The sequence below is a fragment of the Canis aureus genome, chromosome 17 (assembly GCF_053574225.1).
Source record: "Canis aureus isolate CA01 chromosome 17, VMU_Caureus_v.1.0, whole genome shotgun sequence".
Lineage (NCBI taxonomy): Eukaryota > Metazoa > Chordata > Mammalia > Carnivora > Canidae > Canis > Canis aureus.
The window spans coordinates 26,591,734-26,610,684 of record NC_135627.1 but is presented as its reverse complement, the minus strand read 5'-3'; the positions used below and the strand labels follow the sequence as shown (position 1 = coordinate 26,610,684).

The following is an 18,951-nucleotide window of genomic DNA, read 5'->3' as shown; positions in this document are numbered from 1 at the left end:
TTTCATTTTTTTGGGAAGTTCCTTTAGTCAAGAAAATATATCCAAAGATTAATTAAAGAAGTTTACTAATGTTGGAATGATATAAATGTTCTAAGGTCTATCATGGTGATAGCTGCACAGCTCTGTGCATAGAAATCATTATATCTTAAATATGTCTTTATATGATATGTGAATTATATCTTAGTAAACTATTACTTTAAAAAATACAGATCCAATTTGCTGGCTAGTGGCAGAAGAGTAAGTCAGAGACATGTAGCCTGAGGGGGATTTGACAGACTACTGACAGACTGGCTGGAAAAAGGCACATGAGAGTGAATGTGGCCTATAGGAGCAAAGAATGAACCCTGTCAGCCAGCAAGGAGATGGGACCTGAGTCCAACCACCTTAGCCTGACACAACTGATAATGACTGTGTCAGTCACTTGAATGACCTTTAAAGAAAATTTTTTTCCCAAAACCTGCATAAGAGCCTTACTTGGACAACACCTTGATTTTATACTTGATTCACACTTCTTATAGAATCCCTTTGACCTTCCTTTGAGTTATAATTTATACAACTATGAGATTTAACAACAAAAAAAGGTGCTATAAACTGTTAAAATTTGGTAATTCGTTACACAGCCAAAGAATAACTGTGAACAAATAAATCCTCTGATTTAAGGCCATAGTAATTATTTTGTGTAATCAACTAAGTTTAAGAGCCACAATACTAAAGGATGTTTATTTTATTGGGTTGCACAGATTAGGAAGGACTAAAGATTCAAATGAGTACCTAAAAGAGAATTACTATCAATGTTTTGTATGTAGCAAAAAGGGAATCTGATATAATGATTTTTTGTTATTCTTTACCTCTGAAAAGAAAAAGTAAGCTTCAATTTTTAAAGGGTAAAGCTATCATTACTAAGAATCAAAGGCAAGATGTGATGAGAAAATTTAATATATCACACTGCTGTATATTAGCTAAAAGAATTTCACTTGAATAAATCATCGAATAAAAATTCTGAGAAAATATGAAACAGATTTTTGTACTGTATCAACAACCTGAAATAAGAAAAATCAGGACATTGCATGGAAATTAAAAGAGAAACATAGTTTATTTGCTTTAATTACTTCACAGAAACATCAATAAATCCTTGAAATCGATCCTGGGGAAATTATAAAACAAACTATAAAAAGGTGTCATTAGTGTTATGAAAGAGGCTTGTGACTCCTACATTCTGTTAATTGCTAGGTATTTTATGTTTAAAAAAAGTTGGGATATTATTTTTTCATGAAGTGGAGATTATGTTGTTTGTTTCAAAGGCCTATTATCAGGTTGAAAGTAAACATACATTCTTATAAAATTTCTCTAAATCTAAGTATATAACAGATAAAACAATGTGGTGAATATTAATGATTAGAATAACAAAAGAACACAAGATTTCAAAGTCAGTGAAATAGGGGGAAATGTTGTATTTAAAATATCTCACTAACTTATTTACAAGAATATGGTAAATACACTGTGTGTGGAAATCAAGGTCTTTAATAAGTACTTTAATTAGAGAACACAGAGAAAATGAAATGAATGCATAGTCAATATTTGGACTTCCATGTTGGATAAGTGAAAGCATAAACAACATTATTAATTGTTATTTCTGAAAACCGCAGTTGATTAACTGGAGTAGGAAGAGGTTGATTCAAAAATCATATTTAGGGGCATGTGGGTGTCTTAGTTGGTTAAGCATCCAACTTGTGATTTCTGCTTAGGTCATGATCTCATAGGTCATGAGATCGAGCCCTGTGTTAGCCTGCATGCTTAGTGCAGAGTCTGCTTGTGTCTCTTCCTCTCTTTCTTCTCTCTCTCTCTCAAAAAAAATAAAAAAAAAACAAACAAAAAGCCCCATATTCAGAAAAATAGTACATCATGCTAAAAAGCTTACACACAGCAGAAGAAAGTGTTGACAGAGTGGAAAGGTAACCTGTGGAATGGGATTAAATATTTGCAAGTCATTTATCTAGTATTTGGTTCATATATAATATATATAAAGAATTAGTGCAACCAAATAGCAATAAAACAAACTGATTAAGTGATGGGAAGAAAAGCTGAATAAACATTTCTCCAAAGGAGACATCCATATGGCCAACAGATACATGGAGAGGTATTTGACATCACTAATCTTAGGGAAATGCAAATCAAATGAGACATCACCTCACACCTGTTAGAATAGCTATCATCAAAAAGACAAGATATAACAGTATTGACAAGGATGTGGAAAAAAAGGCAACCCTTGTGCACTGTTGGTAGAGTATAATATGTACAGCTACTGTGAAAAACGGTATAAAGATTTCTGAAAAAAATAAAATTTCTGAAAAAAATAAAATTTCTGAAAAAATTAAAAATAAAACTATCATAATCCAGCAATATCACTTCTGGGTATAGATCCAAAGGAATTAAAAACAAGATCTTAAAAGATCTATTTGTACTCCCTTGTTCCCTGCAACTTCTACACCATATGGAAACAACCTGAATTCCTCAATGGATGAATAGATGAAGATGTTCTATGTACAAATAAATACTATTCTTCCATGAGAAAGAAGGATATCTTGCCATTTGTGACAACATGGTTGGACCTTGAGGGCATTAGGCTAAGTGAAATTAAAGAAAGACAGTACTGCATGGTATCACTTATATGTGGAATCAAAAAGGTCAAATTCATAAAAACAGAGTTGAATGGTTGTTACCAGGCGCTAGATGGAAGAGGACATGGGGAAATGTTGGTCAAAGTGTACACACTTCTAGTGATAAAGGAAGTAAATTCCTAAGATACAATATACAGCATGCTGATTTTAGTTAATAATGCTGCATTATATTCTTGCTAGTTGCTAAGAGAGTAGATCTTATTACATTTTCTTACCCTTCACACATAGGAAATTATGTGAGGTGATAGAGTTCTTGGCTAATGTTATGGTAGTAATCATTTTACATTTTAGTGATGTATCAAATTAGCATATTGTACACCTTAAAATTATATGTCTATTGTATCTCAATAAAGCTGAAAAAATAAAGCTAAAACAAAGACCTCCAAGACAGTTTTCAGGAACAGTCTAAGATCAGTAATCAAATACACAATTTAATCCAAACAGTGATATTAATGGCTGTTAAGTTATGCAGACAGCAGATTAAAAAGCACACATAAAATGTCAAGGCAGCAGAAAAAGCAAGCAGGTTACAAGAAGAAGATAGAAACAAGCTCCTTTGAGGTGTGGAGCCTGAAGAGATTATCTGAATTGGCGGGAGGATAGTAACTAGTCAAGTTTGACGGGATACTATTCAGTACGCCTAATGTAACATCATTAACAATGTTCTCTTTGGGTCTGGGAGAAGGCCTTAATAATACTGTGACTTTCTTGAATGAGTCGAGTTTTTGTCAGTTCTAAAGCAAATTTTATTTTGGGAGCCGTTTCCTAGTAAGAGTACTCAAATTTTGAATGCAAAAGGAGATAGATTCTTAGATCTGCTCCTGGCAGTAAATCATTTTTGAAAAGATACTTAATCAGTTGTTATATCAAAGAGAATATGATGAGAGAGCCTGACCATTTACCTGAGGTTGCAAGAGGGTATGTAAAATTGATCATTATTCTCTGTGACTGTTAAATTGTCTAATAATTTATTTCTTCACTAGAGAACATGTGTATGCTTTCACTAATGTCTTCTAACCTTTGTATATATTCAGTGTGACTGAATTTTTATGGTTGGTGTGTTTTGAGGTCTTACAATAGTTTCAATTATAACATAGGCCCTATAAGTTTCCACAAAGCATTTAAAAGAACAGAACTTATTTCCCCAAAATTAATGTGACTGTGCTGTAAGAGAAATCAGCTATTCGGAGAACTAAAGGCAACAAATTAAGACCTTTATGCCCAAGTTTTAAAATTCTATCAAATGAGTCCACAAAAGATAAAATTAATGGAAAAAAGGTAATTTTCAAGATGATTTCAGGCTGTGAAGGTAATCAAAATACTTGTCAAGACCATGTGTTGTTACATCTTACAGTTGGGACTGTGGAATTAAGTATTCTAAATTACTAATTATGCATATTCACAAAACAGCAAATATTTATATTTTACTGAGTACCTATTCTGTAGCAGCTCCTTTTCCAGGGATTGCAGAAAAAGAATGGAAAAGAAATGTCCCCATATTTATGGAACTAACAAATGGAGACAGATGAAAAATAGCCAAATATCTACTAAGTTATAGTTCCATTGGAGAAAAGTAGGAAAAGAGAATAGATCGGGAAGATAGTATATATGCCACATTTTAATATAGGCAAAAAGACTTTTCTAAGAATATGGAATTTGCACAAGACTTGAAAAAAAAGAAAATGGGTCTTGCAGATATCAAGGAGAAAAGAGTCTGACCACACAGGGCAAGACCCATTGTGTGGCAAAAACAAAGGCTCAATTTTGTAATGTCAGTTATAGCATTGGCAAATCTTTAACTGACCTTTAATTGCTTGCTTAGTAGATAGCAAAAGCCAATGTGCTATCACTATTCAGAAACTGTAATTATTCTTTTACTTGTTATTTTCCCCCTAGACTGTAAACTTCTTGAGACCAGTGGATGTTCTTAATCTTCTATATTCAGCATCTTTCCAGTTTCATCTTGGGTCCTGTATATAATTACTGCATATTTTGATGTTTCAGCAGTTCTTGTAAATGGAGTTCCTTTTCTATCCTTCCCTTCTCTCAGGTCAGTTTTTAATCAATTACTTTACTGAGAATTTTTAAGTTGTGTACTATAAATTGATCTCTAACCACCACCCTGCTTTCCCCATACTACCAAGTTGGTCATGAACACTTGCACTTGAGGCTTGTTTATAGTATCTATAAGTGTATTAGGAATTAGAAAAATCAGTAGATCTTTTTACATTGTTTAAACATTAGCATATTTGAACAGTAAATTCTATCCTCATACTGCTTAAACTTCTTAAAAATTGTGTCACAAGTAAAAGGGTATTCTCACATATTTTCCTGTGTGTATCGTGTGTGTTTTACATTGATAAATTCCCAACTTGAATTATTAAGCTATCCTGCATATAATACCAGGTGATAGTAAAAATTTAATTACTCTTTATATATTCAAAGTGTATACAGAGAATACTGTATACTGTTGCATACAGAGAATAATAATACATTCATTGCTTTCCTAATCTATAAGTCAGGTCCAGAGGTCTGTTTAAACTGAAATACAGCATTAAGGAAAACTTTAAAATCACTAAAAAAAACAAAAATGACCATCATGATCAATAAATATCTTTAGATATATCTGAAGGATAAACTGAGTTGTAACAGGTATTTCCTGTCTCTGAAGTAAAAACTAGAGAAATGAAGCCTACTTCCACCATTTCAAACCACTTATTCGGGAATTTTCTGAAGGGATCTTGATAGTATAGCTTCTATAGACATCTTTCTTGAATTTTTTACTACTTTGAGTGATAAAAGTGGAGCCCACCTGAATGAGGAAATTTACTCTAATGGGAATTGTTAGGACTTATAGTAAATTCACATTAGGTGACAAGTAAGGGAAAATGTACAAATACAGAAATGAGAGAAGAGGGATACTAATTAACAGGGAATGTGAATGAAAGTGCTGTAATGGAAAATAAAGATTGTTTTCAGAAAGTAGCTAGAGGTCTGTTTTTGCCCCAAACCGGTAAGCTAGATAAAGCCCAAATCATAACAAGAAATAATCCTGGATATAGTGCTTACAATTTTATCTTTTCAGAAACTAGGTAACTATTCAATGCAAGTTCATTCTTGTGGTATAAATGGGAAATATATTGGTAATAACAATTTTTGAGAACTACTTCTATAAAATATGGATTTCTAAATAAATCACTTACCAGTTATATATTTAACTTCATTATACACTATCAGGAAGGCATTATCTTTATTTTAAACATGTAAGTATGTTTACATGAATAAAGACTACTTAAATTTTTAAATATATTCTTTGATGGCAATTTTTAATTAAAAACAATACATTATTTAAATTCAGTGTACTGTTAAGGAAAATGGAAAATATGTATTTTGGAATATATAATAATTACAAAAATAAATATATGACTAAATAGGACAAATAATATTAGGAATGAATACAATTAACTATTGGAAAGTTATCATATACAGGATTTGTGCTGTAATCCTTAGAGAAACCACTCACTATAAATTAAAAAAAAAAGCAAAAAAAAGAAATCATGAACAGAGGGGAGAAATAGGAAGCAAACATTAAAATAATTGACAAAGATATCAATACATTAAATTAAAATAGATGTAATTCTCCAATTATAAGCAGTGATTTTTAGATGATTTTTACATCAAATAAAAAACCAGGATTTTAGTATATTCATATACAGAGCTGTTGAAAGTAAAAGGATGAAAAACGATATAACATAGAAACATTAGGCATAAAACAGCTTGGGAATCTCCACTGATAGCAGAAAGAGAGTAAAGAAAGAATATAACCAGAGAATGTGAAGCTCATTTTGTAACGATTATAAAAGATCATTTATCTCTTTCAGAGTATAAAGCAGAGAGAGGGGACATGATAATGTACATCCTGATATGTAACTCTTCATATAAATACATTTACATTTACAAACTTTCCCAAATCAGTTCCTGCTTATGTAATTTACACTTGCTAATTATTTCTAGCAGTCTGTATGGTAGGCCAGTAACTTTTAATTAAACTTTTTATCTCAGCACAACACTGCATATGAAAATATATTTTTGATGTAAAATAAAACAAATATATGCATGATTCATTTAATGTATATTTTAAGGGAGGAAAGGTGAGGATTATAATCTGTTAAACAAGATTGCTGTAATTTTTATTGCCCTAGTATATGTAATATACTTAACCCTGGTGTGTGTGCGTGTGTGTGTGTGTGTGTGTGTGTGTGTAGATAAATCTTAAGAGGATTCATAATGTTTTATAAGTAATGGTATGAGTAAGTAAATAAGGGAATAAATGAATAAAAACTCCTGTTCTTGGATTATTAGCAAATGCTCTAGATTTCCAAATAATAAATGTGGTAATAATATAATGTATGGTGTGGGTTAAATTTCACCATAAAATGGTATTTTGATGAATTAAAAAAATAACTTTATCTCTCCATATCACTGATTTCTTTTTTTATCTTAGTCAAAGAGATAAAACTCTTTACGTTCTCAAAAGAATTACAGCCATGTCATAACAGAACTTACGATTCTAGAGAAAGAATAATGTGAAAGGAGTGTGTGGAGGATTTACATACCATGAAAATAATCACATTTCTCTTCAAGAATGTAATGAAAGTGCCTCCCTTGAATACATGCTTGTTTTTATGCAATATTTCATCTTTCTGAATCAAGCCACAAAATATAAATTTCAATGTTTCCAGTGTTTTCATTAACATAAAATTCCTAAGAGCCTTGTCTTATATTTATATTTTGAATTCTAGGTATAAAGCTAAGTTTCAAACCTATTAAATAAATTTTACTAGTCATTGAAGGACTTTAATCAAAACAATGAAATGACTATACAAATTTTATTTTACTCTTATACTTAATGTAATCAAATCAATATCAATGGTAGGTAACAGGAGAAACATCAACTGATAATTAAAAAAAACTTCTCAGGTAACAGGAAATTCAATCAAATATACAGTAAAATGATACAAGAAAAAATATAGAAATATATATAGATATATATGAAGATCCTCCTGCCTTTCTTTAGTGGGAATTAATAATATTTTGGAGTCCTTCCCTGCCAAACACACCTGTAGCCATATTCACAGATGCTCCTTAAATATATATATATACATTAAACATTAAAATACATATATACATAACAAAATATATATATATATATATATATTTAGGGTTCCTCAAGCTGCAGGAGATTTGACCAAAACTTCAGCTCCCCTGAATATTTTTCTGCAGTTATTTACACTGATGATATAATAAATCAATCCACACCTATGCTTTTAGGCAGTTAGCTCTGAGTTAGAACTCCTCTGCTATTTTACCTACCTGAATGGCACCTTTTTCTGAGTACATTTTGGAACGAAGTTTCCTTCAATTATTATATTTTAAATTTTTTTCTTATACAAAACTACATTTGATCCTAAGGTATTCTCTGAAATTACCATTGCGCTGATAGTCTTTTTTTCTTCAGTTGGATTTCTACAGAGTTATTATGTTTGAAATACATTTTTGTCATGGTTTAGGAAACAAAAGCATGGGCAGGGAAATGGCCAAATGTGAACAACGGGTCATCTTGATCCAATACCAAATACATTTGTTTGAAAAGATAAAATATAACGTAAGCTAAAAGGAATGTTATATAACATGTATTCCTTATGAAAGCTCTTATGCACTTTTGGGGTATCTATTTTATTTTTCATATAATATTATAGTATGATTAAATTGTTTTCCTCAATAATTTATAGTCTCCCCAAGGTTTTATTCTTTCTGTGGTTTAATCCCAGTCCTAAAGTTAAATCAATGCAATTTGTTTCCAAATGGAATTGTATTAGTTTGCATGAAACAAATTAACAGCTCAGTTTAGCTGAGTCTTACTGTTTGATCAGTTATAATACTATACTTTGTATGTATATGGAAAATGAATATTTGATGTATTATCTGTATACAAGGTCTAGCCTTGTTATCAGTAACTAAGTCTCTGCGTTATATAATCCTACTTTATACCATGCCTGGATTCCCTGCTAGTACCTCTACTCATATTTTCTATTGTTTTATATCAGGAGGCCTCTTTGCTGGCATTGTCTCTCTTCAGTGTCACTCCTTAAAAAATCTCACTCTTTTAGAGGATTTATGACATTATTTTACCAACCAGTGCTTCAAAGCTAACTACCCTAGTATGTTTACTTTGTCATATTACTTTCTATCATATACCCCAATAATTGATATGCCCCTATGTACTTTGATTCACAAATTAGAGAAAAACCTATCTAGTACGTATCTCTGCTATTCAACCTCATGACATATATTCTAAATGTCAAATAGTATCTAAGAGTGAAAAAATCTACCTATTAAATATTCTAAGGCTTTCCAAAAATCAAGTAATGGAAAATATCATGGTAACATGATACATGCTGCATGTATACATGCACACTTTATGATACATTATATTCTATACATAAGAGAATTCTGAGGTTTTATAATGAAATGTATTTATAAAATTGTATTGTGTTTATTGAAGTAAGAATTGCTGAGATTTTCATAAACTTTCCGTTAATTAAGCACATTAAAAACAATTACATGAATTGATTCCATTCAAAATGCCTTCTTACATAAACTTTCAGCTAAAGACGATGACTTTCTTTAGTGATAATTAACTTGATCTGGCTTATCCAAGCTGTTTTTTATCTTTTCTTTTAAAATAACATGTACAAATATTTCTCTGAAAGTAAAATCTCTTGCTAATTGAATCTATGAACTGATTTTTCTCATTAACAACATATCTGTCCTACTCTGAACATACTTTACTGTAATATTACCTGATTATGGAATTTATTTTTATTTAGCTATTAAAAACTATTTTTATTCTGGTAAGAACACTTAATATGAGTTATATCATGTTAACCACTTTCTAAGACTATGATACAGTATATATGTCAACCTTAGGCACTATATTACACAGAAGTTCTCTAGAACTTATTTATCTTGCATAATTGAAACTTTGTGTCTCTACAATTTACCGCTTATTTTACATATACAAATGAGATATTGGACTCTTCTTAGTAACACTTCATCACTTCATTATTGTTCCACAATCAGTCTTTGAAAACCAGTAAAACTCCATCTCCTTTTTTTAATAAATTTATTTTTTATTGGTGTTCAATTTACCAACATACAGAATAACACCCAGTGCTCATCCCGTCAAGTGCCCCCCTCAGTGCCTGTCACCCATTCACCCCACCCTCCGCCCTCCTCCCCTTCCACCACCCCTAGTTCGTTTCCTAGAGTTAGGAGTCTTTATGTTCTGTCTCCCTTTCTGATATTTCCCACACTTTTCTTCTCCCTTCCCTTATATTCCCTTTCACTATTATTTATATTCCCCAAATGAATGAGAACATATAATGTTTGTCCTTCTCTGATTGACTTACTTCACTCAGCATAATACCCTCCAGTTCCATCCACGTCGAAGCAAATGGTGGGTATTTGTCGTTTCTAATGGCTGAGTAATATTCCATTGTATGCATAGACCACATCTTCTTTATCCATTCATCTTTCGATGGACACCGAGGCTCCTCCCACAGTTTGGCTATTGTAGACATTGCTACTATAAACATTGGGGTGCAGGTGTCCCGGCGTTTTCATTGCATCTGTATCTTTGGGGTAAATCCCCAACAGTGCAATTGCTGGGTCGTAGGGCAGGTCTATTTTTAACTCTTTGAGGAACCTCCACACAGTTTTCCAGAGTGGCTGCACTAGTTCACATTCCCACCAACAGTGTAAGAGGATTCCCTTTTCTCCGCATCCTCTCCAACATTTGTTGTTTCCTGCCTTGTTAATTTTCCCCATTCTCACTGGTGTGAGGTGGTATCTCATGGTGGTTTTGCTTTGTATTTCCCTGATGGCAAGTGATGCAGAGCATTTTCTCATGTGCGTGTTGGCCATGTCTATGTCTTCCTCTGTGAGATTTCTCTTCATGTCTTTTGCCCATTTCATGATTGGATTGTTTGTTTCTTTGGTGTTGAGTTTAATAAGTTTTTTATAGATCTTGGAAACTAGCCCTTTATCTGATACGTCATTTGCAAATATCTCCTCCCATTCTGTAGGTTGTCTTTGAGTTTTGTTGACTGTATCCTTTGCTGTGCAAAAGCTTCTTATCTTGATGAAGTCCCAATAGTTCATTTTTGCTTTTGTTTCTTTTGCCTTCGTGGATGTATCTTGCAAGAAGTTACTGTGGCTGAGTTCAAAAAGGCTGTTGCCTGTGTTCTCTTCTAGCATTTTGATGGAATCTTGTCTCACATTTAGATCTTTCATCCATTTTGAGTAAAACTCTATCTCCTGAAGGTATCTTTGAAGACCAGTAAAACTCTATCATCACAGATGATCTGTGTAGTATAACTTGAAGCTGGGATGATATTCACACATTTGTTTTATTTAAAAAAAATTAAAGATATTTATTTAATTAATTTAGGAGAGACACAGACAGAGAGGCAGAGACATAGGCAGAGAGAGAAGCAGGCTCCCTGCAGGACCCCAGTGGTGGAACTCAATCCCATGAAACTGGGATCACACCCTGAGCCAAAGGCAGACACTCAAACACTGAGCCACCCAGGGGCCCCCATTCACTTGAAGTAAGACTAGGAAAATGTTGTGTATGTTGCAAATTGTAGAGAGCCTGAGACTTAATGCTACATAGTAAGCCAGCAGTCTTATGAATGAGAACAGAAGACACAAGACTCTTGGGTCAGAGATAAACAAATTTATTACTCATTGTGTAATAATTAGAATAAATTTGTGATTGTAACAATTCCCTTGGATCCCAAGCCCCTGAGCTAGGGGATGGAAATGAGGAGTGCAGAATGGCTACCGTCAATGCTGTGCATGCAGTTGGTTTGCATCACAGTTGAAGAACCCCAAACTAAAGATTCCAAATCTTTTATGATGGATTACAAGCAAATGTGCTTGATATGTGCATCAGAGGAAGCCATTGTCTTCATTATACTGAAGTGTGTAAATAATAATTAATAAATAACAATAGTAAATAATCCTCCTTTTTGCTCCAGTGGAAACACTGTCTATTCAGTCCATGCATGGGTATTCACTGTACACAAATTCTGGAAAAGATAGAAAGTCTGGAAAAAAGGGTAGTTAGTACCTCACTTGCATGACATAAGGAAACACAAGATACCTAGTAGGAACTGTCTTCCAATAGTGTACGTATTTTCTGTGCTTCTATCATAGCGTGTATCATTTCATACTGCAACTGATTGTTCAGTTGTGTTTCTTTTTAATACTAATGATTATCCAATTCCCTTATTGATTTTAAATCCTGAACATCTAGAACATAATTTTTAAAAAATATTTATTTATTCATTCATTCATTCATTCATTCATTCATGGGAGACACAGAGAGAGAGGCAGAAACATAGGCAGAGGGAGAAGAAGGCGGGGAGTTTGATGTGGGACTTGATCTCAGGACACAGGGATCATGACCTGAGCCAAAGGCAGACGCTCAACCACTGAACAACCCAGGTGCATAGAACAGAATTTTTTTAAGTGATCAATATTACTAAATGATTAAATTTAATTTTATGTAGTCAAATTAAAATGAGGAGTGGGAATATAGTAATTTCAGAATCCTAATGGTAAAGTAGCCTGACTTCCTTTATCTAGAACCAGTTCTGTTCTGGCAATTAAAATAATACAAATTAGTTTAGCTTGTTACACTGAAAGTTGTGAATGAACAAACTTGGATTTAGAAACAGCAAAAAAAGGTCATGCAGTTCTGAGAGCACATAAGAATTGTGCATCCTGTGGCTTTTTTAGTTCTGAAGAAAGTGGTTTCTTGTGAAAGGGATTGGAAGCTGGTTGAGTGCACTGATCTCTAATGACAAGAAGATATCATCAGTTCATTTCCTGAGTTTCAAGAATGAGAGGGAGACTACAAGTACTACAAATACCTAAAACATATCCTTTCAACTCAGGGAACAGAGCTCTCCACAGTCTGACCTTAACCTATCCTTATAGGCTTGTCTTTCATACTTTCCCCTATCTAATAACCAAACTGGACTACATGTGTTACAAATATAATATCCTGCTTCTGTGGCCTGGCTCAAGATTCTTTGCTAAACAGACTAGCCCTTCTGTTTCCAACAGGGTAAGTACCTTAAAAGCTTAGTCAGAGGTAAATTTTCTTCATTCTAAGAGAAGCTCATCTCCAACATTGGTAAATGAGCTTCCCTTATGGCATACATTGTTCCTTTTTTGAATTATTTATTAATGTTTATCTGTGTGTCATATCTTTATACTAGGCATTAAGTTGCACATAGTAGTGGTTTAAAAAATGCATGATGAAAACTCCAGTGAAGTTATGTCAAAGTATATTCTTCTTTCTTCCACCTAAATAACTGGGAATAAGTGTTCTACTTGCAAGTTAATGTAAAGAAGCTTTAATTCCCATGAATTTTATATTTTAAAAGATTTGAATATGTAGAAAAATATACTAGATTTGTGGGAAGCTAAAATAATAAACACTATAAACACTTAATTTAGTTACATTATTCTACAACTTTTTATGAATCCATTTACAAGCAATACCTTTTTTTCTTTAGCATTGTATGATATTTAGAAAAACAGGTTCAGTTATTCTTATAAAATAATATTCATTTCAAAAATGGAAATATCTGTATAAATAATGAAAGTCAATGGATTAGTCCTGCCACATATTTGAGTATATTTATAAACTATAATTACATATAAATGTTAAGGGGTGCCTGGGTGGGTCAATTAATTAAGCTCCGACTCTTGATTTCAGCTTAGGTCATAATCTCAGTGTCTTGAGATCAGGCCCTGCCTCAGGCTTGTTGCTGGGTGTGGATCCTGCTTGAGATTCTCTCTAGCCCACTGCCCCTCTACTTGTTTGTGTGCATGTACATGTGTGCACTCTCTCTCACTTTCTCTCTCAAATAAATAAATAAATCTTAAAAAAAGTTAAATGGTATTTAGAATTCTTAAAATCATCATATTATTCAATAGACCAATTATAGAAATCAGTATATGGATAATTATGATATACATATATCTATTATATATATGCATTTATATATGAAACATTTGTAGATGACAAGGTGGTTTCTAGTTAATATTCAATGGATTAAGTTAGTATTTGGTACTGATGTAAAACTATTGCTAAAAAAATTAGTCTTGGGATCCCTGGGTGGCGCAGTGGTTTAGCGCCTGCCTTTGGCCCGGGGCGTGATCCTGGAGACCCAGGATCGAATCCCACGTCGGACTCCCGGTGCATGGAGCCTGCTTCTCCCTCTGCCTGTGTCTCTGCCTCTCTCTCTCTCTGTGTGTGACTATCATAAATAATAAAATAAAATAAAATAAATAAAAATAAAAAAATTAGTCTTATCAAATTATTTATCACAAAAGAAATTCCAGATGGATAATACATTTCAATATAAGAAGAAAGCCTTTTCTAAGCAAGTCACATAATCTGTAATTGAAATGAAGGAAAGAATTTATGTGTGTAACATACACACACACACACACAAACATACACATGCTCAAAAAATTAAAAAAAAACATACCTTGTGTTTCATAGGGAAAATATTGTGAATCCAGAAATGAGAACTAATAATAATTTAAAATGTATATTAAAAGAGTAATCTCTCTTTTTGTTATGACAAATAATATGACAAATAAATATGACGATTTTTTATGACAAATCAGGTACATCGTTACATAGTTATAGTGTATTTATTTTTAACTAAGTTACTAGGTGACATTTTCTTGAAAATATGCACACTGCAAATAAAAAGGAAACTCAACACAATTTTAATAAAACAACCTATATCTTGGTGGCAACTATTATGATTAATGACTAAATGTGAAAAATATGGGAATATAATTGCCTGTTTGCATTTAGATTTTCTTTAAACGTTTCTTTATTTAAGCTACATTTAATGTAAAAAGCTTTACATTTTGTTAAATCATTGCCAATAAAGAAACATATGCTGAATAATGAAACAAGCAGTCATCAGAGTTATAGAGAAGGGTGGGAGAAAGATTATCCTTCTTAAATCGAATAGAATCAATTTATTGTCTGCCTATTATCAGAAATAGAGAAAGTACTGTAGCTTCCTCATGTGAAAGGCATCATGTAGTATTTGTCCTTCTGTGTCTGGTTGCTTAACAAAGCATGCTAATTTTTAGATTCATCTGCATTGCTGCAAATGGCAGGCTTTCCTTGTTTTTAAAGGCTGAATCTTATTCCATTATATGTATATGCCATATTTTCGTCGTATAAAATAGTCATTCATAGAAACAAAGAGTACAGTAGTGATTGTCACGGGTTGAGAAGAGGCGAAATCAATTAAAGGGTACAAGATTTCAGTTATGTAACATGAATTACTCCTAGAGATCGAGTGCCCAATATAGTACTTACAATCATAGTGTATTATATACTTAATATTTTTCATAAGTGGATAGATATGTTAAGTATTTAACCCATAATAATAATAACAAAGTGCAGGAGGAAACTTTTTTTTAAAGATTTTATTTATTTATTCATAAGAGAAACAGAGAGAGAGAAAGGCAGAGATATAGGCAGAGGGAGAAGCAGGCTCCCTGCAGGGAGCCTGATGTGGGACTTGATCCCTGGACTCCAGGATCAAGCCCTGAGCTGAAGGCAGGCCCTAAACCACTGAGCCACCTAGGCATCTCACAGGAGGAAACTTTTAGAGATGATGCATACTGTTGTGGCATAGATTTGGTGATGGGTTCTTGATGGCATGCTTATCTCCAAGTCATCAAGTTGTATATATTAACTACAAACAGTTTTTCTGTATGCTAGTCAGTCCTCAATAAAATAGTTTTTTTTTTTTTAATGGAGAAAATACAAAAAGTTTAATAATAAGTTTAAATTTGATTTTCAAAAAGAGTTAGGAATCAAGACTTAAGCCCAACAGAAGAAACATTCAGATCTTTGAGCAATCGCTACAAGAGCTGCATAGTCAGGAGTCAACTAGTACAACTATGACATCTCAGGATCAATAAGAATATGTGTTATCCAGTATCTTATGCTGCAACTCTAGGTTATATCTTCTATATTCCCTCCACTGACATGCTGGTGAGAAAAGAAGATATATGACTCGGTGTAATAAACACAAGAGTTTCTTAAGCTTTCAGTGGTATTAATTTCATGTTCTCTAATCCAACATAAATACCTGAGCTTCTAACATTCACAGGATGCTTACAGTGGTTCTGGATGACAGTGGTCAGAAACTCCTAAATCTGACTCATCCCTAACTTGTTAGGAGAATGTGCAAAATATATTGGGCCAGAGCTAGAATCATGGGTGTATCAATCAAGTTGTGGCTTGAAGAGAATTTTAAAATTTATGGGTAAAGGAGAAGCATAAAATTAGCCCTTTTCCCATAAATTGGGGGTCTCAAATTCAAATGCAGTAACAAAACTAGGCAGGAGACATGAATTAATCAGCAGACAGTTCTCTGGCAAAAGGAAGCTGATGCTTTCAGTCCCAGCCAAATGTAGTCAGGACAAAGTATAGGTCCAAAGATTGCCTTTTGTGTGCCGGCTTGGCTTTGTTTTGGTTTTGTTCTTTGTAGAGGGACAATTTGCTTTGTTTTGTTTTTCTGAGACACTTGAGCCTCACCAATCACAAAAATGTTAGCAGTAATTTGTCTACTAGAAGAGTGCTTATAAAACTTTAGTGACCACATAAATCACTTGAGAATTTGTTAAAATGCAGACTCCCAATTCATTAGATCTGGGGCCATACTTAAGATTCGGCATTGCTTTATTTTAATTTGTTTTTCAGATTTATTTATTTGAAAGAGGGTGGCAGAGGGAGAGAGACACACACAGACTCCCCACTGAGTGTGAGACCCATATGGGGCTCAATCTCACAACCTTGAGATCACGACCTGGGCTGATACCAAGAGTCAGATGCTTAACTGACTGAGCCACCCAGGCACCCAAGATTCTGCATTTCTAACAAGCTACAACCTGATACCAATGCTATGAGTTCACATATTACATTTAGAGTAGCAAATACTCGTTGATCTAGAATTAATAAAACTACATGTTAACTTCCAATTTTACAATGTAAGCTATTCTACTCCTGAGAGTAATATTATACTATATGCAAACTGTAATCTACATAAAAACTTGAAATAAAACGTAAGCTGCTCAATGTCTAAAGGAATATCTATTTGTCTAAAGATAAAAACCTGAAAGGAATTAATTTCCTAATAATTTGCCCAAATATGTTATAATATTAATGAATATTTATTTACAAAGCATGTATTTATAAAATAGAAATATATTTTAAGGGCACCTGGGTGGCTCAGTCAGTTAAGCATCCCAGAGTCCTGGAATCAAGCCCTACAATCGGGCTCCCCGCTCAGTGGAGTCTGCTTCTCCCTCTCCGTCTAACTCTCCCCCTGCTTGTATGCTCTCTCTATTTCTCTCTCTCAAATAATGAAGTAAAATCTTTTTTAAAAAATTAAAAGAAAAATATATTTTATTTCTGTCAATATTATTTCACTATCAAAATTCAACCTTAGGTTTATATGGACTCATTTTTAAAATATTTATTTATTTATTTATTTATTTATTTATTTATTTGAATTTTTTTAAGATTTTATTTATTTACTCATGAGAGACACACACACACAGAGAGGCAGAGACAGAGGCAGAAGGAGAAGTAAGCTCCATGCTGGGAGCCCGATGTGGGACTCGATCCCGAGACCATGGGATCATGATCTGAGCTGAAGGCAGATGCTCACTGCTGAGCCACCCAAGTATCCCTGAGACTCATTTTTTTTAAAACACACGTATTGCTCAAAACATGACCAAACTAAAAAAAAGTAGTTTTCTGGGGGAAAGGGTGTCTGATATAAGTAATCCCTAGGTAACATATTGAACTGGAGTCAGTTTCAAATCACTAATTGCTAATCACTAATTGTTGAGGGAGGGGATATTGTTTTCAGTGCTCAGATGTCGTATTTCCTAAGAGAGTTATTTGTAGGATAGTTGAGCATCAAAGGCAGCAGTGAGACCAAGGTCATTAAAATTACATGTTGCAATAAAAATGGCTTGTGATCACAGCACCTTTCTATATTTAACTTGCACTCATGCTTCAGAGACTGTTATAGTGTAATTTGGGAGTCTCAGATGTCCCATTTAGGATGTCCACTCTTCAAATTTGTAAATCAATTTAGTTTTTCTAAATGTTAATTGCAATACTGTACATTAACATACAACTACAAAATGATTCTTTCTACGCTTTTCATTTCCAAGATAAATGAAATCACTGATTTCTCCTCTTATAACTCTTAACTCCCCTCCCCATTACTGATTGTATGATTGTGCACATGGCCAGGCAGAGTTTTGAAAGTCCTGTTTGTTTGTTTGTTTGTTTGTTTTGCCGGAGTGGTTACTATTTAATTACACTTTAACAGCATGCTCCTTTCCTAAGAGTCACATTAATTGTTATATCCTCTTATTTTCAACTTTTAAGAAATTAACTGACGTATAAGCAGGTAATGATTATATAGAATCCTAAGTAAACTTGCTTGGAAATAGGGATTGTTCAAAGACTGAAAAGCTTTTATGACCCGCTGGGTTAAATGTTAATGCCTGTCATCATTTTAGATATTCTGCCTAAAATTAAGTGAGGATATCAGGAAAAAGAAGTAATGAAAGTGGGATATAATACTTAAGACCAGAAAGTATTTGCTTTGTGAAAACTTGCCACAAGAATTCTCTGTCTGTGCCAAATATAACAGTACCAACCCATTGCATTTATGTTTTATTACATCAAATAGTACCAGCTCAAATTCATGACTTTAGTTGCTGCATAATGAAAGTCTTTGGGGTATTTACAAGGCATAGAATTTAAAATATAAATAAGGATGAAAATTTTTAAATAAATAATATTTATTGTATAATTAACCTAGGTTGTCTTGCTAAAGGTGATCTTATGCAAGTCAGACAGCATTATCTTTCTCAATATTTTAATTTGAAAGTGATGGCAATAGTTAAGAATCATCCCTTTGAATTATTTTGAGGATTGAATACATTATACAAAAAGACAGACTTCACTGTGTGTCATATATTATCAATGTTACTATAAAACAGGTTTCAATGGGCAGCCTGGGTGGCTCAACGGTTTGGTGCCACCTTCAGTCCAGGGTGTGATCCT

At 33.2% G+C, this 18,951-nt stretch overlaps 1 long non-coding RNA gene across 2 annotated transcripts in view; it reads left to right on the top strand.

The window, feature by feature from the left end:
• Positions 1-18,951, top strand: part of LOC144287855 (uncharacterized) — a 354,870-nt gene that overhangs the window by 102,580 nt on the left and 233,339 nt on the right. For both annotated transcript variants that reach the window (XR_013355657.1, XR_013355658.1), the window contains one exon: positions 4,575-4,728. This is a non-coding gene — a long non-coding RNA (uncharacterized LOC144287855). The remainder of the gene's footprint in view (positions 1-4,574; positions 4,729-18,951) is intronic.